This window comes from Hipposideros armiger, unplaced genomic scaffold, assembly GCF_001890085.2.
Source record: "Hipposideros armiger isolate ML-2016 unplaced genomic scaffold, ASM189008v1 scaffold_236, whole genome shotgun sequence".
Classification (NCBI taxonomy): Eukaryota; Metazoa; Chordata; class Mammalia; order Chiroptera; family Hipposideridae; genus Hipposideros; species Hipposideros armiger.
In genome coordinates, this window is record NW_017731586.1 from 1,661,790 (window position 1) to 1,689,552 (window position 27,763).

The 27,763-nt window shown below is 41.0% G+C and overlaps 1 long non-coding RNA gene across 2 annotated transcripts in view; it reads right to left on the bottom strand.

Annotated features, from left to right (window-relative positions):
- Nucleotides 1-288: 288 nt before the first annotated feature.
- Nucleotides 289-27,763, bottom strand: part of LOC109389502 (uncharacterized) — a 118,061-nt gene continuing 90,586 nt past the window's right edge. For both annotated transcript variants that reach the window (XR_002125405.1, XR_002125403.1), the window contains exon 3: nt 289-442. This is a non-coding gene — a long non-coding RNA (uncharacterized LOC109389502). The remainder of the gene's footprint in view (nt 443-27,763) is intronic.

A 27,763-nucleotide genomic window follows, 5' to 3' on the forward strand; every position in this document is an offset into this window, starting at 1 on the left:
AAAGTATTTACAATGAGGTGGCTTCTTATGTAGATACTGAGAATGCTGCTTCCCTATAGTAACCTATTTTCAGTAGATATATTTAGTATGTTTTTAGGTAAATAAATACCTCATTCAGCAATCATTATGATTCCCCCAAACCCATATGTCCCCAGTCAGGTGATAACATTTCCTCCTGCCAGTGATTGATTTGGAGTGGGCACGTGCATCACTCAGGATTAGGTTTCACCCGAAGTTAATGAAAACCCAAATTAACACCGAATTGAACACAAGGTTTTATTTTCTCACATATCTGGAGGTAAGCAGTTCAGTGCTTATAAGGTCAGGTCCTGGAGTCATCAGGGGCCCAGGCTTCTTTCAGCTTTTCATTCCACCAGCTCTTTGAGTATGTCCTTGTTGTCCTCATGGTGCAGGATGACTGTGAAAGCTTCAACCATCTTGTCTGCATTCCAGAAATCAGAATGGAAGAAGAGAGACTAAAGAGGATGCTGCCTCCCTTTTAAAGATATTTCCCAGAAGTTCTACATACATTTTTACTTAAATTTCATTGACTACAACTTAGTCGCATGGCTAAATATAGATGTATTATAAAAGAAGCAAGAAAAGGCAGTCTTTTAGTTGGCTAGCCAGATGCCCAGATAAAAATCAGGATAATATTACTATAATAAGTGGGGAGAATGGATATTCAGACGCAACTAGGGGTCTCCAACATGGCATAAAACCCAATTCTGACAACAATGGGTTGAAAGGAACCTCTGCTATGGAATATGTGAGAAAGATTGCTCTATTTCTAAGAAAGGAGACATGGAAAAAGAAGGTCCTTTCAGTCTTTATATATTTCAGGGCCTGGATATGATGATTCCTGGAACTCCACCAGTCTTGCTACCAGTCTGAAGATGGAGGCAACAGATGGAGCTGGGCAGAACCCAGAGAACTGCAGAGAAAGGGAGCCTAGCACGTCATTCTTGGCACCAGCCCTACCTCTGGCTGTTCCGATATTAGAGATAACAAACTTCCCTATTGTTTAAACAAGACTGAGTCAGAGTTATATTTTATTTGCAGCCAAGGATCTCAATTTGAAGGGGCTATCATTTCAAAATTTTGGTAACTTCCACCAAAGAGTGCGATGATCATAATAGGTTTTGAACATTTATTAGGACACATTGTTCTATATTTTTGTATTGTTCTTATTAACGTAAAGTGAAATAATGTTAAGGTAGTAGGGGGGGAGGGGCGGGGAGCCCAGATGAGCCAAGTGTTAGTTCCAGAACCTTGATAACTTAAGACCCTCTGGATTAGATCACACTTGAAACTCATTTTATCAGCAGACTTTTCAGTTACAAGAGCCAATAAATTTCTTTTATTGTATAAGCCAGTTTAAATTGGATTTTCAGTTATTTCTGTTAAAAGCACCTCAAAGGCAGGATTCTCAGACTTTAATGAACATACAAATCACCTGAGGATCTTGTTAAACTGTAGATTCTGATTCAGCAGCCATGGTCTACATGTTCACCAGCTCCTAAGTGATGCTGCTGCTGGTCCATCAATGACACTTTGAAGAGCAAATTCTGCTATTGAATACAAGGCTTTTCTGCCTGTGCATTGCTACCTGACTTTGACCACAGAGAAGGCCAGGTGGGGATGGGCTCGGAGGGGTTAGCAGTGGAGACACCCCAGAGCTGAAGGCCCAGGTTCACAGAGAAGTCTAAAATGGGGGTGAGTCCTGATTCCATGAGTTAGAACCAGGCCGTGGGGGCACAGTTCTGCTAGCAGACCACAGAAAACCAAGAACTGAAGAGAGGAGATTTTAGAAAAAGGAAAAGACCCTTAGCCCAGCCCTTCCAGAAAGCAGAGCCTGGGCAAAGGTGACAGTGCTGACACTTTATAGGAGAGAAGCAAACACAAGGCGAGAAAAGAGGTGAAGCAAGGAAGTGAATCAGAATCTGCATTTTCACAAGATCCCTGGATGACTCACGTGCACACGGAAGTTTGACAAGCACCATTCTAGCTACTGTATGCTTTAAGTAAGAGTTGTTTTTCTTTGAGACTGAGTTATTGAGCTTCAAGCCCATGTTGATTTGTGTAGAGCAGAGGCCTCACTCCAAGAGGCAAGAGGTAAGGGGGTAGGAGTACAAAATTCCTCCAAGAAAAAGGAACCCTCATACACTGCTGTGGGAATGCAGATTGGCACAGCTGCGATGGAAGGCAGTGTGGAGGTTCCTCAAAAAATTAAGAATAGAATTGCCATATGACCCTGCAATCCCTCTCCTTTGTATCTATCTGAAAACATTTATCTGTAAAGATATATGAGCTCCTATGTTCAGTGCAGCTTTATTTACGATGGCCAAGACAAAGAAACAACCAAAGTATCCTTCAATAGATGATTGGATAAAGAAGTTGTGATATATATATATATATATATATATATATATATATATATATATACACACACACATATATATATATATATACATACACACAATGGAATACTATTCTGTCATAAGAAAAGGTGAAATAGTACCACTTGCCACAACATGGATAGATCTTGAGATTATTATGCTAAGTGAAATAAGTCAGACAGAAAAAGTCGAGAACCATATGATTTCACTGATATGTGGTGTATACAAAAAAATGAAGAAACAAAAACTCATAGACACAGATAGTAGATTAGCGGTTACCAGAGTGGAAGGGGGGAAGGGGGTGGTAGAAGAGGGTAAAGGGGGTTAAATATATGGTGATGGAAAGAGAACTGACTGGGTGGTGAACACACAATGTGATATATAGATAATGTATTATAGAATTGTACACCTGTAATCTATGTAACTTTACTAACAATTGTCACCCCAATAAACTTTAATTAAAAAAAAAGAGTCCTCCAAAATACAACTACTCCGTGCACAACACAATGATCTCAGTAAAATAAATGCACATCCTAAATCAATGAGGTCTTCTTACCTATGTTCATACCTTTCAGTGTTTTACTCATTGTGACTCTAGTAACAATATTAGAGATCTCACAATAGGAAATGGAAAATGATGCAGCCTTTCTAGAGAATTTTTAAAAACCTACAAGCTGTTCAAAGCTGATAATCCATATGTCCCTAATCACCAATTCCAAGTTCTATTACGATAAGGATATTTTTGCAGTTATTTCCTAGTTTTTTTACATTCTGTCCTAAAAATGAAAATGAAGCACATTTGTCACATTTTCTTCATCTAAGAAAGAAATCTTATTTAGACAAGTTAAAAATAGAAGATATAGTCCTACTTCTTACCAGTTACACATGGAATTCCAAAGACTGTCTCAACTGTTAACAATAGTTATCTCTGGGAAATGTGACTATATGATGTTTTTTAATTAAACCTTAGGCATATGTTAATTTTTTAACTTTAAAAACTAGCTTTAATTTTTATTTTAATTTGCCTTCGCTCTGATTTTGGTAATAAAATTATTGTTCAAGCTTTAAGAGACCACCTTCCTGACAATTTGTGCCAATTTTTGTCCTGTTTAGTTGAGGAGATGGCTGAATACTAAGAGATAGCATATATTGTTTTTATATGTTTTTTTAGAGAGGTGACACTCTGTTTAACAGTGATTGATAGAATAACTGTTTACATCTGCTTGGTGTAAGTGTGAGAGCACTCTCCCTGCAATTTGTTGAAAAGATGACTGACAGGGCCGGCCGAGTAGTGCGATGGTTAAGAGCTGGCTTGGGACACCAGAGGGACCCGGTTCGATCCCTCATATGAGGGCCAGCAACACTGCCCTCTACAGCTAAGATGCTGAACAACAGCTCAACCTGGAGCTGGGCTGCCATGAGTCGCCAGCGAAGGCGTAGGCTGCAACCCCTGCTGCAGTGGGTTGCCATGGGCTACCGTGTGTAGCCAGCAGCCAGCGTGAGCGGCCGTCCAGAAGCCGGCGACTGATCTGCCTCGCCCGGGAAGAGCGCAATGATGGTGCCAACTTGGGCCAGTGAAGCAACACCCTACACAACTAGACTGAAGAACAAAAGGACAGCAACTTGTCTGTTCCCCTTCCCCCAATTCCCCAGCGCTGTTCCCATCCCCCCAATTCCCTAATAAAAAGCCTTAAAAAAAAGATGACTGACATTGTTCTAAATGTTCTAAAGAATAATAGCCCCTCTGATTTGGAGGGAGATAAAGGATTGTCGTTTAACAAGATGGACTAGACAACCGTTTGAATCCATTCTAAAAGAATTATGCCTGATTTTATCATGGAATAGGGAAGAATTGGGGTGAAACAGTCAGAAAGGGGGTGACAGCAAGAATGCTTCACCAAGTTCCTTTTAAAGTTTAGTTGATGAATGAATATTATTAACTGTGTAGAATTGCTCTATCTCAAATAGGAAGAACAATGAAATATACAGAGTACAAAAAGATCATCCAAGAAATACACAATCATGTGAAAGATGGGTTGTCATCTCCAATACATGGATTTTGGTATTACTTATAATAACGGGGAGGGGGGGAAAGGGATGCTATATTCTACCGCAGTCAGGAAACACACCATTTCTAAGTGGCTTCTTAGATTCCTCTTTTCATATTTAAACTGTATAATTTTAAGGAAAACTTAATGTGCTTACTTGTGATTTATTTAAACATAAATGTTGTTCTTCCCCATTACTTCTCTCCTTCCTCCTTTTCACCCCTTATTCCCTTCCCCCTTCATTCTCCTTCCCCTCTGTTCCTAAACAATTCCGTCCTAAAACCATCGTTCGGGTGGAGCAAAGAAAGGTAAGCACCTGCACAGGTGGGGTTGAGGGCAGGGTGTTGGCCAAAATTTGGATTTCAGAGCCCAAGCAGGGTGAAGAGGGTGTTCATGGGGTAGGGGGGTGTTACCCAGCATGAGGTGTCAGAGTCCAATCATCCATGTGGGTAGAAGATGGGGGTGGTTGTCCGGCATGGGATATCAGATTTCAAGTGGCTTGGGGAGAGCATCTGCCCAGGGGTGGGAATGGCAGCTGAGATGGCAGACCGGCTACTTACCTGGGGATTGATTAGTTAAGTAAATATCTAGAATAATGTGAGCTATGTTTCTCAATGGCAGGCAAGGGTGTCACAAGAAAAGAGAAAAATAAACTCTGCAGTGTTGGATTGGAATTTGAGGTATTGGTATAAATTTATACTTTTCATTAGATAGATGATGCTAGGTAGAGAATAGATAGAAATCAGTGCAGATATAAATGTGTATATGTGTATATGCATATAGTCCATAGTTCTGTCCACTGAAAGCCTGGAAGCAGCAATAACCCCATACAAATTAACATGCCCTGGAACACGGAAAAAAACAAGATGAGGCTGGAACATCTCATAGTGCCAGAAAGCAAGAACATGAGCCAAGTATGCTGCAGACATGTCAGAGGGACAAAGAGGCCAGTATGAAGTGGCTCCCAACTGGCCAAATCTGGGATAATTTGAGCATCAAATTATGCTCAAATAAACAATGACAATAAAGAATTATGAACTGTTAAAAGGTAAACTGAGGCATATTAAAATTTAAAGAGTTTACTTGAACAAAAATCTATTCACATCAGGCAGTGCCAAACAGGAAGTGGTTAGAAGCGCTCCACTGGGGAAAAACTTTTATAGAAAAAAGGGCAGAAACAAAGTAAGGAAATTATTGATTGGCTATAACTTAAAGCCTCACTGGCTATTTGTGATTGGCTGTCGTTAGTTTTCAATTTTGTAACCTTGAGGTATTTATAGGTTTAGAATTTGGTTTCCTTAAGTATGCTGCTGTGGCATTAGAGCCACCTCAGTCTAATGGCCTTTTTGTTTAATTAATTCAACCAACTTGTTAAATAAAACAGAAAACCATAGGAATATATAGAGAGAAAGTTTGATGCAGAACAGGATATCTAGATAGTTTCAAGTACCACCCCACAAAATACTAAGCCTGGTATACACCAGCAAAATCAAAGGAGCAAAGTGAATATCATCAGTAAGGGGACAAATGGAAATTATGGGATACAATCACTTCCAAAAATAACCTTACTCTCATCATGAGGAAACACCACACAAATCCAATTTAAGAATATTGTACAAAATAACTGGACTGTTATCTTTGAAAGTGTTAAGGTCATGAAAGCCACTGAAAAACTGAGGAACTGTTCCAGAGAGAAGGAGACTAAAGAAACCTGACAGTTCCATGTTCCATGTGATCGTGACCTGAAAACTTTTGCTATAAAATTCATTATTGTGTCAACTAAATAAACTTGAATGGGTCTGAGGATTAGGTGGCTGTGATGTATCCAGGTTAATTTCCTGATTTTTATTGTTGTCCTATGGTGATGTAGGAGAATGTTCTTGTTTATAGAAAATACAGGGCCAGCCGAGTGGCTCAGTTGGTTAAGAGCATGAGCTCTGAGAAACAGGGTCGCCGGTTCGATTCCCATATGGGCCAGTGAGCTGCGCCAGAGCTGAACTGCCGGTAAGCTGCCAACAGGTGGCAGGATGGCTCAGCTGGTGACAGCATATGCTCCTAACAACAAGGTTGCCGGTTGGACTCCTGCATAGGATGGTGGTCTACGCCCACCTGCAACTAAGATTGAACACGGCACCTTGAGCTGAGTGGCCGCAAGCTGCCCACAGGCGGCCGGATGGTGGCTGGACTTGGAGCTGAGCTAGCTGCGCCCTCTACAACTAAGACTGAAGGACAACAACTTAGCTGTTCCCCTTCCCCAATTCCCCAACATTGTTCCCTTCCCCAATTCTCCAATAAAATCTTAAAAAAAAAAAGAAAGAAAGAAAAAGAAAAAATAAGAAAATACATACTGAAGTATTGGGGGATTATGGGGCATCAAATAGGCAATTACTCTCAAATGGTTCAGAAAAGCTATCTGTATGGTACTCCCAACTTTTCTGTAAGTTTGTGATTGTTTCAAGATGAAAAATATTTTTTAAAACATTAATATTATCAGAATGAATAGTGTTTCAGAAGCCTCATAAAGATTTGTCTTTTTTCCCCATAGAGGGAACTATCATGTCCGATTGTGCTAAGAGCAAACTTTAGTGACATGGGTGGGTTTAATTTTAAACACTGAATTATCAGAAGATTGTAAGGGCTTTAAAACAGATTACATTCTCCTCCTCCATTGCAAACCCACAGAGAAAGTTACTGAACTTATTAACCCTGTGTTCTATGAGTGCTCCAAAACTGGCTAAAAATAAGCCATAGTCAAATAAACATGATGGAAAATTATATTTCCATCTCTTAAATGACTATCTTTTTTCCTTAATAAAAACCTTCCACTAACTGGAAAAAAAATTACTAAAATTTTTTTCCCCAAAACTATCATATGACTTTACTTCACAGGGAAACTGATGGCAGGGAATAAATAATACCTATTACATAAATATTTTCATTAAAAATGTACACAGACTTCATGAAATTCGTGAATTTTATGAACAGCATTTAGCCATTTAAAAAGAAACCTAGAACAGATATTTGCGTGTGGCAGATTTTTAATGTCCCAACTGCCATGTGCTCCGTACATAGATTCTTTTTTTTTCTTCCAGGTTTCTAAACACTGTGGAAGCCATGAGAGAGAATATCTGAAGCAATTAATTAAAATCTTGGCAGCCGGGCTCTCAGCTCCCGCTTTCCCTGAAAGCTGCCTTTACTGAAGCTGACCCCTCTCCCAGCAAGTCCCCCCGACAGAAGACCTACTGTCACTGCCTCTGGAGGGGCAATTCCTGCAGGAACCACTTCAGCCAATCTAGGGTCTTGAATAAACAAAAACTATGCAAATAAATTACCATCTCGAAAGGACTGGATTAGTCTGCTCTTTTGAATGCAGCTAGGAAAACACATTCGATTAAAATGAAATATTTTGCTCTATGATGTAATGTTCCAATTCAGGAGATTTGGGTGTCCTTCCTGCGAGTGTCAGTCGTGGGAGGAAGGGAAATGACGGGCTATGTCCTTCAGCTATTGAATCAGAAGAACCTCTCTTCTTGGACAAGAGTTTACACTGAAAACGTGTTGAAGGTGATCTACAATGAAAGATGTGCCTCCTTGCGAAGGACGTTGCATTTTCTGCCTTTTTCACATCTTTTTGACTCCGAATTCCTTTCAGCTGCTCTCGTCGCCGCTTGGCTTTGGTAATTAGGGCTGGGAATTTCCTGATTTTCGTACTCCGACGTAGCCTTTCCCCGCCCCCTCCAGCTTCCTCCCAGTGGCCCTATCTCTTTGGTGTCTTTGTTCTCACACAAAACAGTCTCTGCAAGCATTGATCAAAGTTCTATGAATACACACTGACTCATTAGCTACTTAAAGATCTTCTTCATTAAGTAGCTTTTTTTTTTAATGTTGGTGGTGGTTTATTTTTTATCTTACCATAAATCACAATATACAAAGGGAACATGATTTGACCTGAGATACAAAAAAAATCCTTATCATAGAAAATGTTTTTTCAAAAGGTTTTATTGTGCCAAACAAACAAACAAAAACAGCAAGTCTCTGAACCTTTTCTCTGTGTGCATTCTAATAATATGGGCTATGTCAGAGAAGTAGAAACCAGCCCAGGGCATTCAAAGGAAGATCAAAGAGCAGTTACAAATAGTCATGGGGATGTCAAGTACAGCATAGGGAATATAGTCAATATTATAATAATTATGTATGGTGTCAGGTGGGTACTAGACTTATCAGGGGATCACTTTGTAAATTATATAAATATCTAACCACTATGCTGTACACCTGAAACTAACATAATATTGAATGTCAACTATACTTGAAAAAATTCTTAAAAATTAAAAAAAAACAAAAAACCCAAAAGCAGATCCAAGCAGTTAATCACCAAAATGGCTATGCATCAGCCCTCTTAAAACCTGTTATTTTCTGGAAATAATTTTTATTTGTGGAAATATTGAGATTTGTAGGTGAATTTTAATTAATTTTACTGAGGATTCCATTAATATTCCCCCACATGTTCATTTAATTTTTTGAAATATTTAAACTTCCTTCAATCTCAAGAATCCAAACCTTTTCCAAATTTTGAGCTCACCCCCCCCCCCATCACAGAATTTTTCTTTAAAAACATGATCTGTATCTATGTCATTTTAGTCAAGACGGCCTCTGGGTCTGCTGAAAGAGGGACTATGGAGACAAATTAGAGCCAGTAAAAAAGGCATCTCTTTCTCCCTACCTTGTGGAATCAGAATCCCATCAGAATCCTTAGCACTAATGGAGCCCGAAGCCTGTAATATGTCTTCTTTCCCTTTGATAAAATCAAAACCTTGTTGCTTAAGAAAAAAGCCTGATATCAACACCAGGTTGGCCAAACTCTCAGCTGAGTCTCAAGGGGGTAAAGAATTTCAAGTATTAAAAAAAAACTACCAGAGCAAAAGGGTGATGTACTCAGTATTTCACTGACAGTTAAGAAGCCTGGATTCTTGTCACAACCCTGGCATCCTGTGGCTCTGTGACTTTGAGCAAGTCACTCAAACTTTCTGGACTTGAGTTCCTGTTTGTAAAATAAAAGAAGTTGGATTATGATTCCCTGAAGTCCCTTTTAGTTATAATCAGGTCTATGATTCTTAACCATAGTAGCAATAAAATAATCCAAAAAAAGATATCCACTCATCAACCTCTATCACCAAGTCCATATATGGAGTTAGGAGAAATATTGCAAATCTAGTAACCAAGGAAACACAAAAATTTTTACAGTAGAAGATACCCTTTATAGCAGGATGAGACACATTCTACAGAGCAAACCAGGAAAATGGAATTGAGCATTAAGGAATATTAGGGAATTTTTTAAAATAGCAGTTCACTTCTACTCCTCAATTCCGCCTTATAAAGGAAACCATAGGTCTACCCCCAGACCACTGGATATATGCCTGAGAGTGCTCTGAGGACAGTTACACCCTTCTAAGATTCAAGCAATGTTGTTAATTTTTGCTTTAAAATGCTTAGTTATGATTTCTTTCAGTGTTAGAAAAATACTAACTCCCCGTGAATTGATTATATGGACTCCAAATAAACCAACCCTTCTGTCCTCTGTCCCTCGGTCAGAAGTTTCTTTCAGTGGGTGCAGCTGAATAATCACTTCATAAAGAGATTAATGTTGGAATAAAGGCCCAGATGTCTCAGGAGGCTGAATCCACTGTTTCCTTGTTCTCTTTCATATATTTTACATATTAATTTTAAACCACAGGTGAAAATTAAAGCTTGCTCTCTCCTCGTCTCTCTTTGATGCTGCAAAGATCAAAAGCTTTCTAAGGGAAGGCTTCTTGTCGGGAATATTGATTCCACGTATGATCAGTCCCCAAACCTGACTGTGGAGACTATGTGAGCAGGACTGAGATGCTCGGGGGATCTCGGGAAGTCAGAACACTGTCAGGCACCCTCCAACAAGGACTGGGGTGCGGATGGGGTTCCAGCTGGTAGCCAGGTCACCAACAGCTGAAACTGGGGAGGAGGAGGACACTCATCATAGTCACATCTTAAATGTTTAAGTGAAAGACAGCTTTTCTTTCCAAGAGTTGCCCTTTGTCTGAGGAGAGGGAGGAAGGAGTGAGGCTGGATACTGGACAGTGATGGTTAGCTAAGGTCCAGTTAGAATTCTGCTTGGGATCAGAATCTTACAGGCTAATGGGTAAGGCAGGGGCTGGCCTGGGGTTCCTCTGAGCCATCCCTAGCATACCTGTCACCTTCACTTTTTCACGGTTCCTAGTGTTCACCCAAGAGCATGATGTACACAGGGAGGTCGAGAGGAAAAGAGGAAAAGAATAGTGGGAAGGGGTAGCAGAGATGAGAGAAGGTAATGGTGGGGATCAAACCCGCCTCAGGCCTTCTTGTCCCTTTTCTATGCATCTTGGGCCCCTCCCCCAGCTGTCAGAGAATCGTATAAGAGCAATAAAGGAAAGCTCTGTTTTCATGGCACACATGTTAACCACAGTCAGAATACCTCCCATTAGAGCATTTATCTGGAATGAGATCTGAATCCCAGAGGGGAATAATTCCCCTCCCAAAATACAAGTCCTGAGAGGGCTCAGACAGAGAAGCACCTCCTGAAAAGTCAGAGGGGTGAGCTCTGTGCATCTGTGATCAGCCACTACCCACACAGCCCCAGGATGCCCAGCCCCCTCCCACCTCCCAATGACCCTGTGAAATTCCAGCTGTAAGAGGCACCCTTTAGAATGTATGGGAGCCTCCTGGAGGGCTTGTTAAAAGAGTGCTGGGCTCCACCCCATGAGTTTCTGATTTGCATTTCTAAATTCTCAGGTGATGATGTTGCTGGTCTGGGGAACATACTTGAGAACCATTATTTCAGCACAAAGCAGAATTTTACAAATATCTGTTGTTCATTTTCATAATGGGAGGTCAGAAATGAGTACTGTGGAACAGAATAGGAATTCATTTCATTCTGGATTTCTGGGTTTCTACGTTTTTGTTGTACTTTTCCTGTTTCCCATGTTGCTGATGCAATTTTAGCACTGTTAATGCAATCTGAACAACTTTCAGGAAACAACTGTTGCTTTTCTCCTTGAAAGGCAATGAAAATTTAATGACAGGAAAAGTGATACTTTGGAAGAAACCAGTGTTTCCAGTATACCTGTGATAAGCCTTGCCTCTTCCATAATCAACAGTCTTGACAATATAGGGGTCATGTCAATTGACTTTTCATTTTCTTTCCAATCTTTAGGAAAACTAAATTAAAAAGGTCCAGGTGATCTGCCAATATTTACACAGAAACTTAAAAAACAAAAAACAAACCAGAAACAGGCATTGCTGATCTGAAGAAATCTTTTCTAACTCAAGTGATCACTTTTGATCATAAACCAGAAAATATTAGAGGCTGCACAGTGGAGTTCAGAATTACTGCTTGTTTCATGTCATTTCTTTAGATCATGTCCTTTAGCTTCAAGCCTGAACACAGCGAGTTAAAATGGATGATTGAAAACATACATTTGTGGCTGATTATCCATTCTCCAAACTCCCTCCTCTTAGACATATACACTTTGGGAAAAACTCAGAAAGTATGAACAACAAACTTTGAAATGGACTAATGCATAGTCATCAATATATTGATAACTGGAATTACTTAAGATTTGCAAAGACCACTGTAGTGACAATATATATATTTTCTTGTAATTATACTTCTCCATGCTCAAAGTGCTTTATAGGCCTTTAAAATGAATCCCTGTAACATCCCTCTGAGGCAAATGAGGTAGAGGAGTAATTATCCCCTTTTCACAGACAGACAGCAGACACAAAGGAGGGGACTTATTCAGCCAAGAAGGAAGCCCAGCTAAGGGCCCAAATGATTCTAATATAATCTGCCTCTCTGATCAATGCCATTTTCCTTTGATTCATGACAATGTATTGTGGGAAACTCTGAAGGCATTATTTTACCATTCTTTAGTGATGTTCCAAATGCTGTAGAGACATCCAAATGAAGGACATGATGAGACCGGGCAATATGGGTAGCCATAGTGCACATCTATGGAAACCAAAATTCAGTTTTTCTGTATGGATAATGTGATCAAGGTCCTTCAATGTTGAATTCCACCACCAGTACCTGATCAGCTGGCACCATGCTGTCATTTGCATAAAAGCAGACAGAGTGGGTAATATTAAAATAATAGACATTATTGCGAGGCTGCAAACTTCTGAAAGTACCCAACATTTGGAAAATACTACGCAATGGGGAATTTTTCTGAGTGACAACAGTTTTCAGTGCAACAGGCTTAGAAAATATGCCGGCTCTGGCCAGAAGCCAGGTAGCTGACACAAGAGAGCGGAGCACAGACTCTGGGGGAGAGGAGACAGCAACAGCCCCAAACCGGCTCTAGGGACCCTCTCTCACAACATGCTATATTTTGTTAAGAAGAGATTCATACTACAAAAACTGTGTCCTTTAGGCATTATTAGTTTTAATAATCTCATCTTTTAAGCAATGGACACTATGACAGGTCCATAACCGAGGCCTGGAAGTGTCCAGACTGCAGACTTCCACGAGGCTGCTCCACATCCCCGGCTTTCCAGCAGCAGCAGCCCATCCCAGCTCTCCAGGGTCCTTGTCATTCCCACCCTGTACACACGCCAACCTCCCTAAAGCTCTCCTTTCCAGATGCCTCCATCCCAGTGATACTGAGACATCAGGAATAAAATGTGACAAAGCCCTCAGAGGGTGAAGGCCTCAAAGTACAGAGGTTTGGGGTTTTCCTTTTCTCTCAGTGCTGTTCTTTACCAAGTGCACTAAGTTTTAAAGTATGAAATTCTCCCATTCGAGGGGGATGGGGCAGAAACAAACACAATACTCAAAACACAAAACACAATTCAGAGATTATTAAATGACTAACCTGATATTCTAAAAGGTGTTTGCATTAAATTTTAAAAAGTAACAATAAGGAAAGGGGCTTGGGCCAGCCGAGTGCCTCAGTTGGCAAGAGTGCAAGCTCTGAACAGCGGGGCTGCCAGTTCCATTCCCACACGGAACAGTAAGCTGCGCCCTCTACAGCTAAGATGGTGAACAACAGCTTGACCTGGAGCTGGGTTGTGTGACTGGCCAGTGACCACTCAGGCTGCAGTGGCCTGCAGTGAGCTGCTGTAAGCTACCACGCGTGGCTGGCAGCCAGCGAGAGTGGCTGGCAGCCGGCACAAGCTGCCGTAAGCAGCTGTCCAATGGCCGGCTACCGATTGCCTCAACTGGGAAGAACACAATGATAATACCAACATGGGCCAGTGAAGCGATGTCCTCCACAACTAGACTGAAGAACCAAAGGACAGCAATTTCCCTGTTCCCCTTCCTTGATTCCCCACTGCTGTTCCCCTCCCCCAATTCCCCAAAAATAATCTTTTTAAAAAAAGGCATTATGTATGCAGTGTTCCTTTTAATATTTTATTTATTTTTATTTTATTTTATTTTACTTTTAAGATTTTATTAGGGGATTGGGGGAGGGGAACAGGGCTAGGGAATCAGGGGAAGGGGAACAGACAAGTTGCTGTCCTATTTTGTTCTTCAGTCTAGTTGTGGAGGACGTTGCTTCAGTGGCCCATGTTGGTATTATCATTGCGCTCTTCCCGGGTGAGGCAGATCGGTTGCCAGCTTCTGGACAGCCGCTCATGGAGGCTCTTGGCAGCTCACACTGGCTGCTGGCTGCTGGCTGCTCACACTGGCTGCCAGCCACACACAGTAGCTTATGGCAGCCTACTGCAGCAGGTGCTGCAGCCTATGCTGTCGCCGGCGACTCTCGGCAGCCCAGCTCCAGGTCGGGCTGTTGTTCACCATCTTAGCTGTAGAGGGCAGTTTCACTGGACCTCATGTGGGATCCGAACCGGGTCCTGCTGCTCAGAGCTGGCGTCCCCAGCTCTTAACCAATGCGCCACTTGGCCGGCCTGCCAATAAACATTTTTGATTATCAGAATCAAATAGATATATTCGTACTGGGAAGGGAAGAAAGAGTGCTGGGTCAAATTCCTTTTCACTCAGAATTTTTTTTTTTTAAGATTTTATTGGGGAATTGGGGGAGGGGAACAGCACTGGGGAATCAAGGAAGGGAAACAGACAAGTTGCTGTCTTTTTGTTCTTCAGTCTAGTTGTGGAGGACGTCACTTCACTGGCCCATGTTGGTATTATCATTATGCTCTCCCTCAGTGAGGCAGATCATCACCGGCCACTGGACAGCTGCTCATGGTGGCTCTTGGCAATTCACGCCGGCTGCCAGCCACTCACGGTAGCTCACAGCATCCCACTGCAGTTCCACTGCAGCCTACGCCGTCGCCGGCGACTCATGGCAGCCCAGCGCCAAGTTGAGCTGTTGTTCACCATCTTAGCTGTAGAGGGCAGTGTCACTGGCCCTCATATGTGGGATCCAAACCGGAGCCTCTAGCATCCCAAGCCAGCTCTTAACCAATGCGCCACTCAGCCGGCCCCAGAAATTTCTTTATTCCTCCTGCCAACTTATGTCCCTATTCCTCATGTCTTCATCCTCCCAGTCCTTGTTATATTGGGTTTTCGGAAAAGTCATGATGTATTTTTTCTGTTTTTCGTTGCAAAAATGGGTCATGACTTTTCCGACAACCCAATATATGAGGCATGATCGAAAGATGGTGAATGTTTAAATTAAAAAAATATTATTACAGTAAAAGACACATTGCCATTAATCCCCCTCAAAATACTCCCTCTCACTTCAAACACACTTATCCCATCATTCTTGCCACTTTTTGAAGTGGTTCTGGAAGTCCTCTTTTGTGAGTGTCTGTAGTTGCACTGTAGTGGCTGCCTCGATGTCCTGAATCATTTTGACTTTGGGGAAGAGCCAGAAGTCACATGGTGCCAGATCCAGTGAATAAGGTGGATGAGGACACACCGTAATGTTTTCATTTGACAAACTGCCGTACCAGAAGTGACATGTGACAGAACATTGTCATGATGGAGGATGAAGTAAAGACTTTCACGAAAGAAGACTTCCAGAACTGCTTCAGAAAGTGGCAAGAATGATGGGATAAATGTGTTTGATGTGAGGGGGAGATTTTTGAGGGGGATTAATGGCAATGTGTCTTTTGCTGTAACATTTTTTTTTTATTTAAACATCCACTGTATTTTTTTTATCACACCTCATGCATTGCCAATTGTTCTTAAACTTATCAAATGAAAATAATTACCTAAAGCAAAAAATAGAAAAAGACTTCAGGCTCACCCAGTGGATCTCTGGGTTTGGAAAAGCTGAGGAAATCTGTGTATTTAACAAGCAGCACAGGTAATTTTTAACAGGCAAATCCAGGAATTACTGTACAGGCACAGCTTGTTGTATTCCATTTCACTTTATTATGCTTCACAGATGTCGCATTTTTCACAAATTGAAGTCAAGAACCATCACTACCAAAAAGATTACAACTTGCTTTTGATACTCGCTTTACTATGATGGTCTGCAATATCTCCGAGGTATGCCTGTACTCTATGGACCAAATTTTCCAAGTCAAAATCAGAGCTTATAGATGTTTTTACTGATTAGTGAATTTATTTACAACTAAGATATACTAGGGCCGGTCGAGTGGCTCGATGGTTAAGAGTTGGCTTGGGAGCGTGAGCTCTGAGCAGCAGGGCTGCCAGTTCAGATCCTACATGGGCCAGTGATGCTGTGCTCTCTGCAGCTAAGATGGTGAACAACAGCTCAACCTGGAGCTGGGCTGCCATGAGTTGTCGGCGATGGCATAGGCTGCAGTGGGGCTGCAATGGGCTGCCGTGAGCTATTGTGAGTGGCTGGCAGCCAGTGTGAGTTGCCAGGAGTGACCATCCAATGGCTGGCGATCCATCTGCCTCAGCCGGGAAGAGAGCAATGATCACAATACCAAGACTGGCCAGTGAAGCGACGTCCTCCACAACTAGACTAAAGAACAAAAGGACAGGGCAGGCTGAGTGGCGCGATGGTTAAGAACTGGCTTGGGACGCCAGAGGGCCCCAGTTCAGATCCCACATATGAGGGCCAGTGACACTGCCCTCCACAGCTAAGATGCTGAACAACAGCTCGACCTGGAGCTGAGCTGCCGTGAGTCGACGACTGCAGCCCCTGTGGTAGTGGGTTGCTATGGGCTACCATATGTAGCCAGCAGCCAGCGTGAGCGGCCAGCAGCCGCAGTGAGTGGCCGTCCAGAAGCCGGCGACTGAACTGCCTCACCTGGGAAGAGTGCAATGATGGTGCCAACATGGGCCTGTGAAGCAACGTCCTCTACAACTAGACTGAAGAACAAAACGACAGCAAGTTGTCTGTTCCCATCCCCCCAATTCCCCAATAAAAATCTTTAAAATAAATAAAGAAAGAACAAAAGGACAGCAACTTGTCTGTTCCCCTTCCCCGATTCCCCAATGCTGTTCCCTCCCCCAAGTCCCCAATAAAATCTAAAAAAAAAAAGAAAGATATACTACAATATACTTATTTCATATGCTTTTATAAATAAGGTGGAATACAAACAAATGGTTTAAAGATACAGATATTAAATTGCATTTTGGCTATTTTATAAAATTCTTTTTTGGTTTTTCCAAAGAGGAAGATGGCTCTTCCTGAAATGGGAACCATTCTGGCCAAGAGTTCTACCCTGAAAGGGGGAAAATTTGGGGGTATAAGTGGGGAAAAGCAAACCAGAGCGGTGGCACAGAAAAAGGAAAGGAGACAAGAACAGACTGGACTCCAGGCTGGGAGGAGAAAGGAGAGAATGTGCTGGAATGAAGAAAGGGGCCGGGAGTATGTTGGTGAGGGGGCAATCACCCCTGAGTATTCAGCATCTCCCACAGAACAGACCCTCTGCAGCTTCAGCTGTGGCTACTGCTGTATCCAAATACCTGCTGGATACAGAATAAGGTTAAAGAAGACAAACACTGTCTTCAGTCTAAGTAACGCCCATAAAAACAACCAAAGCAGATTTACCCTCAGAGCCACCCAAGGCAGATTTGGGTTTCAACAGCAAGACAGACTGTGCCCAAAGAAATATCTATTCCTCTAGGTAAAAAGAGAAAAGATCATCAGTGCTTGCTCTGTATCAATTGCTATGGAAGAGGCTTTCATGTGTGGGTCTAATACTCATTCAACAGATTCTTCTTCAGTGTCTGTCAGGTGCTAAGCATGGAGTTAGGTACTAAGAATGCAAAAAAAGGGATGACCTGTGCCTTCATGAAACTTACAATATGATGAAGACAGACATTTACAAATAAACACATAAATGTGAGTTGTGCAGTGGGTTGAAAATTTATAGTCACAGCCCAGATGTGCTGAAATCTGCTTTTATCTTCCCTTTCTGCTGGTGGAAGGAAAATTAACTGTTTCACCAGTGGAAGACAACTCAGTCTCTTTCCATTTAAAACTAGTAACTATTCATTTTTGATTCAACGTCCTCCTCCTCCTTCTGTTTCCCTGTCTCATGAGGATGAGCCGACTCCCTCCAGGAAGTCTTCAGTGCCCTCCAGCATCAGGTGCTTCTGTAGTGTGTTGTCCTCATGGTTGGTGCTGGGTCACATCTATGCATCACCTGAGCTGCAGTTCATCATAAGAGGTGTGTGCTGTCCATTGCTCTCCACGGTCCCTGCCTTGCTTCAGCCTCAAGAGCCGCATGCTCAGTCTCTTCTGGTTCCCTGGACCCCTTGGTATTTTTGCCACCACTCTCAAACTCCTCGGGGGCTTAAAACCTCTCAGCAACTTCCCCCACACCACCCTGGCATGTACAGGGTTCTACAATGCTGTCCTCAGCCCATCTGTCAGGACTCCCTCAGTCCTGACTGCCCAGGTGTCCTATTGGCTGCGTGCTATTCCAAACCTGAGATTCATCTAAGTACCGTATTTCCCCATGTAGAAGACGCTCCCATGTATAAGACGCACCTTAATTTTGGGGCCCAAAATTTGAAAAAAAATGTATTACATAAAGTTATTGAACTCAGGGGCCGGCCGAGTGGTGCGATGGTTAAGAACTCGCTTGGGATGCCAGAGGGCCCCGGTTCGGATCCCACATATGAGGGCCAGTGACACTGCCCTCCACAGCTAAGATGCTGAACAACAGCTCAACCTGGAGCTGGGCTGCCATGAGTCGCCGGCGACGGCGTAGGCTGCAGTCCCTGTGGCAGTGGGTTGCCATGGGCTACCGTATGTAGCCAGCAGCCAGCGTGAGCGGCCAGCAGCCGCAGTGAGCGGCCGTCCAGAAGCCGGCGACTCATCTGCCTCGCCAGCGAAGAGCGCAATGATGGTGCCAACTTGGGCCAGTGAAGCAACATCCTCCACAACTAGATTGAAGAACAAGACGACAGCAACTTGTCTGTTCCCCTTCCCCCAATTCCCCAGCACTGTTCCCATTCCCCCAATTCCCCCAATAAAAATCTTTAAAAAAAAAAAGTTATTGAACTCAAGTTTTATTCATCATAAAATTCATACAACTCCTTATCACCGTCAAAACTCCCAACCATTAGCTTGTCCTCATCTGTGTCTGATGGCGAATCACTGTCTTCATATATTGCCTCGTCCTCAGTTCCATCTATGGCATTTGAAATCTACAACCATTGTATAAGATGCACCCAGTTTTTAGACCCCAAATTTTTCGAAAAAGGGTGCATCTTATACATGGGGAAATACGGTAAATCTGGGTATTACAATGACCTCCTTCGGTTTTGCCCCTGGAGGCAACAGGGTGCCAGGGGTGGCTTCTAAGCACCCATTAGCATCTAGGATCTACTCTCACCTCCTCTGAAACCCCCTATTTCTTGTCTATTTCGAAGACTGACTGACCTTTGAGTTTTCACAAACCTATGAAATCAGGACAAACGTGGGATGAAGAAATAGCCTCAACCTCAGTTAAAAGAGAGGACTGAGTAAAGAACAGCATATATATGGGATGACCCTGGCCCAGGAACTTAGTTCTCCCCAGGGAAAGAGGAAGGAAGAATTGAATTTGACTTGGTGCTTAATCACAAGAGAAAAAGTTCCAATGTGGAAATGATTATCACAAATTGTCAAGTTTATGTTTTCCTGTTCCCAGCTGGAAACCATGGTTTGTGTGTTATATAGACTTAAGTTATACACAAAGTTACTTTCATGTACTCCCTACTTTTCTGACTAATAATATGCATGAACATTTTCTCTAAGGTTTAAACCTGCCTTATAACTATATCACAGGCATATAAAAAGCAAAATCCAAACTGTAGGGAAAGCTATAAGTAAAAAAAAAAATCTGTTTTCTTCAACAAATAAATTGAAAAGAGGAAAGAGAGAAATAATAAATAGATTAAGGAGATGGCTGGCCGAGTGGCTCAGTTGGTAAAGAGTTGGCTTAAGAGCATGAGCTCTGAGCAACAGGGCCACCGGTTCGATTCCCACATGGGCCAGTGATGCTGCGCCACAGCTGAGCTGTTGCTGAGCTGCCAACAGGTGGCAGGATGGCTCAGTTGGTGTAACAAGGTTGCCTGTTCAATGGTGGGCTACGCCCACCCGCAACTAAGACTGAACTTGGCACCTTGAGCTTGGCTGCCGCCCGGATGGCTCAGTGGCTAGCGCATGGACTCTTAACAACAAGGCTGCTGGTTTGACTCCTGCATGGGATGGTGGCTACACCCACCCACAACTAAGATTGAACACAGCAGCATAGAGGCCACGAGCTGCTGCCGGGCAGCCAGATGGCGACTGGCACCCTCCACAACAAAGATTGAAGGACAACTTGGCTGGTCCCCTTCCCCAATTCCCCAATTAAAAAAATCTTTTAAAAAATGTTTAAAAAAATAGATTAAGGAGAAATAATCACAATTTGTGGGACTGAACTTTGATTCAAATCAAGAAACTAAAAAAGTTGTTTCCAAAACAACAGGAAAATTGAGTATCAACTGCCTATTTAATTGTATTAAGGAATTTTAGGCATAATAATTGGTTTTGTAGTTATTTTTTAAGTGTTTTTGTCTTTTAGAGAAATACGCTTCATATATGTAACTATGAAATAATATGATGTCTGTAATGTTTGATTCAAAATAATAAGAAAGGGAGAGTAAATGAGGGGAGGAGAGGATAGAAATAGCCTTAGGTTGATGGATATTGGGGCTGAGTGATGAGAACATAAGGATTCAATGTACTATTCTTTCTACTTTTGTGTATATTGAAAATTCCCACAATTAAAAGTAAAAAAGAACAGCAAAAAACAAAGCCAAAAATAAAATAAAATCTGCCTTGCTATGTATTACTTTTAGAAGTTGAACGGAATTACGTAGCACTGTATTATATGACATTTGCTCAAAAGATGGCGTTAATCAAATAAATGTTAGCATCACCATGAGACAGGCAGGGCAATCAAAGAAAATGGCAGAAGCATGGTTGTTGTTCGAGGAGCGCAAGACCATTTTGAAATGGCATTTGAAATTCGAGAACCTTCTTCTGATTTAACACCCCTTGACTTCTACCTATGGGAGACCTTAAAGGATGTGGGATATCGTAGAAAACAAGCTACACTGGCGGTACTTCAGGAAGTAATTGAAACGTTGTGCGCTGCAATAGAGGTGGACGCGTTGGTCAACGTTGCTCAAGCAGTGGTTCACTGTAGTCAGAAGTGTCTGGACACTGATGGTGGCCACTTTGGGCACCTCTTGTGGTTGCAGAGGTCGGGTGTGACTTGTATTCATCTTTTGTTTTCAGTATATGTCGAGTATTACAATTTTAATACAGTTTTTTCCTTTCTTAAAATGTGTATACAGGGCCGGCCGAGTGGCGCGATGGTTAAGAACTGGCTTGGGACGCCAGAGGGCCCCGGTTCGGATCCCACATATGAGGGAGGGCCAGTGACACTGCCCGCCACAGCTAAGATGCTGAACAACAGCTCAACCTGGAGCTGGGCTGCTGTGAGTTGCCAGCAACAGCTAGGCTGCAGCCCCTGCTGCAGTGGGTTGCCATGGGCTACCGTGTATAGCCAGCAGCCAGCGTGAGCGGCCAGCAGCCACCGTGAGTGGCCGTCCAGAAGCCTACGACTGATGTGCCTCGCCCAGGAAGAGCGCAATGATGGTGCCAACTTGGGCCAGTGAAGCAACGTCCTCCACAACTTGACTGAAGAACAAAACAACAGCAACTTGAGCAACTTGTCTGTTCCCCTTCCCCCAATTCCCCAATAAAAAAATCTTTAAAAAAAAAATGTGTATACATTTTTTGGGACCCTCTGTGGATAGTAAAGTTGTCTGTCATTGGATTTGTGATTATATATGTATATGTGTGCTCCCTGTTGCATCTGTCATCCACATGAGACTAACTTTCTGCCTCTCTCATTCATCTCTGTACATCCAGTGTCTGTCCATATACCTGGCACATAGTAGCTGCACAACTGATGAATGAATAAAGAACAAGTTTGCAAAACTAAATATGTCGCCCACCAAAAAACAATGAAAATAAAAATAAATAAAATAAAATAAAATAAAATAAATCTGCCTTGTAACTCTATCCTTCATACATACTGTGTGTGACAAGTACTACGAAGCACACTGTGTCAATGGAAAATGGCTGTAATTTTTCTTTATGTCTAAGCATTAATGTATACTAATGTCTGTTGTCATTCAAGTGTCATTAAACAGAGATGGGGTCCCTGGTTCCACTTTGCTTGCTTCCACTGACATTTGTGTGTCGTCAAGCTCACAGCTCCTGTTTCTCACTTTCCACTCCAAATAGTGATACTGCTGCCTTTAAAGTGGTGTTGTGAGAATAGATGGAGGAACACTGAAAATAGTTTAGCATCACACAGTATAATGGAAAGAGTGTGGAAACCTGGGCTGATTTTGACTTAAGATCTGGATATTAGCACTGGCTCTGTCATTGCTTAGTCATGTGAAGTTGGACAAATTGAATGAATCATTTAACTTTGCTAGTCCTCAGTTTCTTCATCTGTAAATAAAGTGCTAAGACTGCCCCCCAAGATCCTTTCAGCTCTAGTACTCCATTATTCATTAAAGTTTATTCTAAAACATGTTAAAGCCTTATATAAAATATGTGAAAGTATATTGCATTTTCTTCTCACAAAGGAGAACATGGTATATATAGCTTAAACAGTGTAAGTTAAATATCATCTCCTTTTAATGTTTTTTTTTTATAGCAAATGATTCTTAGTTGGTCTTTCATGAATAAAGAAAATAGTGTATTTAAATAATATTTAACCACAAGTGACAGTAAAAGCTACATTCACATCACATGTAAGATAATCAAGATTATGACTGGAGGTCAGAGATTATGAAATTATTATATGTATATAAAAACATAGAAATTAAATTGTTCCTGTTAATCTTCATTAAAACTAAAAGAAATCAAAGAAATTTTAGTTAAAATAAAACTATAACATAATAAATTAATATTGAAAGAGATTTTGATAATAGGAACATAACAATATTAGCAGTAACAGTAGCAAATGTTTATTTCACACTATAATACAGTGAACACTGTTCTAAGCAGTTTACATGTATTTAACTTGTTTAATTTTCATAACAAACCTAGAGGTGGTTATAGTTTTCCTCATCTCAAATAGGAGGACCTTTGCCCAAGGTCACAGAGCCCCTTACCTCTAAGGTGTTTGGAGAGGATCAGATAATATTTGTGAAATAGTGTACGTGAAAATACTTTATAAAGCATTAAGTGTCAAATAAACAAATGTTAATTACCATTATTATGGCTGGTGGAAATTTTTAATGTCTTAAATATAATGAATATATGAGATGAAAAGGAATAATAAAATATTTCAGAACTTTGGAAAGTCTTATTGTAAAAAGACATACGATGTGTGTAATAAAATAATGGATCTAGGGGGCAGCCAAGAGCACAGGCGAAAAGCTGAGGGGAGAGCTTTGTAATGGATGGATCAGGCTAACAACTCGTAAACACACTGATAAAAGTTAATATCAAAAAGAGAGACAACCAGATATACATGTCTTCTGATGAAGGCATACAATCCCATCTATGATGAAAAATCAAACCTGAATTTGATCAAGATTCTAAACCTAATTCCAGTTTTTAGGACATGCAGGGGACAGAGGTACACTAATCTGTTAAATGAACCATTTAACCATTTTTCAGCCAAATCCAGAATGTGAATATCATTATAACACAAACGTTTGTGTTTTTTTTCAACAAATAAATTCCAAGATATAAGGAGGGGAGAATTACAATTTTTAAAATATGTAAAAGGTATGTCTAAAATTTATTGCCTAGACTGTTTGGATCTTGATTTGAATAAACCAACTGCTTTTAAAATATAGGGGAAATCTGAACACTAACCGGATTATTTGGTGATAATAGCGGATTATTGTTGCTAAATGAGATATAGTATTGTGGGGGTTTAGGCCTTATAGATTTAACAATACAAATGGAAATGTTTACACATGAAGTAATATGGTATTTATGTTTAGTTTCAAAGTATTAGTAGTGTGGGAGGGGAGTGGGGCATATAGATGAAACAAGATTGGTCATGAGCCAGTCATCACTGAAGCCAGGTGATGTGTACATGAGGTTTCATTATAATACTCTCTATTTTTGTTTGTGTATCCATTTGTCTATAATGGAAATAATTTAGGGGGAGAAGAGGGGAACCAAGATGCACCAAAGGAAAATAGCTTTTGAAGCTGAAAACAATATTATTATTCTGAAATTGAAGACAATCCGGCTAAGTTTCACTTTGTGTGTGTGAAATGAAAATACATTGCAAATGTGCTCTTAAAAAAGAGAGACAGAACCCCTGGGGATTGTTACTTTTTTTCTTGCTTGCTTAATGTAGGAATTCAGAACTTTAAATAAAGACTAGTAAATTATTCTGTTATTTAACATTCACTGATCATACACTAAGTCCAAGACTCTCATTTTGCTGTATATATTTGTGGAATTTTAGCTACAGCGTAAAACCAACTGGGGATACAAGGAGGCCAGGCAATTAGAAACCAGGGCAGGATAACATTGTAACAAAACTAGCTAGCTACCCTCTAGAGCTTTGTGCTTCCCTTCCAGAGAGCACCTGTTTTGGGGATGCAGGTGTTCAGGCAGGGGATATGTTTCCCAGCATAAGGCGAGTGGAGCCCTGTGCCTAGTTCTCAGCAGCACGTGTTGTTATATGTCCCTACTGGACTGAGGTGACCAAGAAGCGGATATGCATCTCTGCTCTTTCTCCACCTTCCAGCAGGATGCCGATGTCTGGACAACTCTGGGAGCTTTGTGTTCAAGATGGCAGAGCCTCTATCACTCTGGACTCCTCGGTGACTGCAAAATGCATGGTGCCCCACCCCCACCATCGCCAACACACCAGTGCTTATATACTATCATTAGTAAACAAGTATATTCCTATAATGTTAAGCTACTGAGATTTGGGGTTTTATCTGCTATAGAAGCTAGCATCCTTTGCTACATGGGATGTTGCACTGTATACTCAAGGGTGAGGATAACTGCAGCTGAGAAAAATTAGAAAATGTTTCATGGACAAGGTGGAGCTTGAGCTGGAATTTGAACTATGAGCTGTTCAATGGCAAGATACCAGAATTGGGAGCCAACACAGGAACCACAATAGGACTTCACATGCAGCCAGGGGACAGTGAGACCATCCTGGTGAGCAGGTGCAGGTTGGGGAGAGGGGGGAATAAGGATGACGAGGCAGCATGGGATTAGAGTAGTGAGATCCTGATTCAATGGCAACCACTGAAGCTTCTGGAATACAAGGATGCTTGATGAAAGGTCTACATTAGGAAAATCAGTGACACAACAGGGTGCAAGATGGGCCTGAGGGAAAAAGATCGGTCTGAGCGATACTTAGTTTTGCTATAATTAGAGGCCACATTTGCAAACTCAATAAAAAGGAAAGGATAAATGCAAGTGTCATCTTAAAGCACAAATTCACAAGGCTTGACAACAGAGGAAAAAACATGAAACCAAAAGACTATTCAATCAGATAATGTGCATCTAGTCCTAACTCCCAAAATCGTGAGTTCTATTATTTTAGGCATATTATTTAATCTCACTGAGAGTTTTACTTCCTCTGTAAAACGAGGGATAGAACCAGATGACCCCAAGGTTCTTTCCATCTGTAAAACCCTATGGCTATGAAATCATGAAGGAAAAAATGAAACTATGTAAGTGATTTAGCTAGTAAGAAGAGGCTAAAACAATTTATTTGAACTGATCCCCTATAGGTGGATGCCTGAATTGTTAGTAATCATTTGTATCACAAACAACGGTAGCATTGATTGATGCACAAGTACTTTAATTCTCCTAGATTGTCACTTACACTTTGGTTTTAAGAACAAATTCCGAATACAGTAACTTGCCATAAGTTACATTAGTTGCAGTATTAATTCTCTCTTAGAGATGAAGATAACTCTAAAGTTTGTTTCCTGAGTTTAAAGATTTTAAAATGTGAAAGTATTTTGAAAAAAAAGTATGGCTTCACACATTTGCAATATCATCATTTTTATTATTACCATCAATCACAGATAGCACTAGCTACCTTTTCCCCTAGATATCTATGAATGAAGTAACATTAAAACATTGTTTAGCTCTTTTCTTTTTTTAGAATTCCTCTTGAATTTGTTCCATTTTGAATTACTTTATAAATAGAAAGACTCACTAGACGAAACTATTTAAAAAAAATAAATAAACTAAGAGCTCATTTCCATCCTGAAAGTAACCACTGATATATAGAGGGCAAATGGGAAAAATAGTCCTTGACATTCAAGTTTTCTAGGAGTCCATGACTGCCTTCCTATGACATTAAAAAAAAGATACTACTTAGCCAGTATCTATTTTACCAACTTATAAAGGTCTTTAGATAATCTATGCAGACAATGCTTGACACAGGTTCAATTATGCTACAGAATGGAGGTCAGGAGTGATGAAATCAAAAAAGAAATGGGTTCACAAACATATATCTGACAAAATATTGGTATCCAGGATATCTAATGAACTATTGGGTTGTTGGAAAAGTCATGATGCATTTTTGCAATGAAAAACAGAAAAAATACGTCATGACTTTTCCGACAACCCAATACAACTCAATACAGAAATATAAACTACCTAATAAAAAAGTAAACAAAGATTTAAACAGACATTTCATTTAAAAAGGCCTGTGAAGGGCGTCTGGGTGGCTCAGTTGGTTACAGCATGTGCTCTGAACAACCACGTTGCCAGTTCGATTCCCACATGGGCCAGTGAGCTGTGACCTCCACAACTAGATTGAAGACAACAACTTGAGCTGAGCTGCCACTGAGCTGCCCACTGGCAGCCAGATGGCTCAGTTGGTTAGAGTGCATGCTCTTAACAAGGTTGCCGGTTCAATTCCCACATAGGATGGTGGGCTGCGCCCCCACCCCCACACCTGTCACCCCCTGCAACTAGATTGAAAACAGTGACTGGACTTGGAGCTGATGGGTCCTGGGAGAAAACACACTGTTACTCAATAAAAATTTTTTTAAAATCATATAATTGTACATTTAAATAAATAAATAAATAAAAATTAAAAAAATAAAAAGGCCTGTGAATGGCCAATAGCATATAAAAAGTACTGAACATCATTAATCATCAAGAAATGCCGATGAGATACTATTATGCCACAATGAGGTACTATTATGTACCCACAAAAATAGCTAAAATTCAAAAGACTGACAACCTTAAATGTTGACCAGAATATGGAGCAACCAAAATTTATGCATTGCTGACAAAATGTGTAAAATGGCACAATTATTTTAGAAATAGGTCTGGTACTTTCTTATAATATCAAGTATACAGAAGGTGCCAAAGAAATGTATACACATTTTAAGAAAGGAAAACTGTATTAAAATTGTAATAATATATACCATTAACAAAAGATGAATACAAGTCACGTTGACTTCTGCAATTCCAAAAGGTTCTCAAAGTGGTTACCATCAGTGTCCAGACACTTTTGATTAAGGCAAACTACTGCTTGAACAACATTGACCAAAGTGTCCACTTGTATACATTTTTTTTGGCACCCCTGGTATACCTACCTTATGACCCAACAATTCTACTCCTAACCACTTTAGAGAAAAGAAAACAAATGTTCACAAAAATACTGATACTTGTACCGAAAATCTCATAGCAGCTTTATTTATCATAGCCAAAATCTGGAAACCACAATAGGAGAATGGATGAACCAGATGTGAGATAGTCATATAACAGAATACCACCCCATAGTAGAACAGAGCTAACTACTGGTGTACTAACAACATGAATTTCAATATTATGCTGAATGAAAGAAGTCCTGCCCATAAAGCCGTGGGTCTCAACCTTCCTAATGCCGTGACCCCTTAAT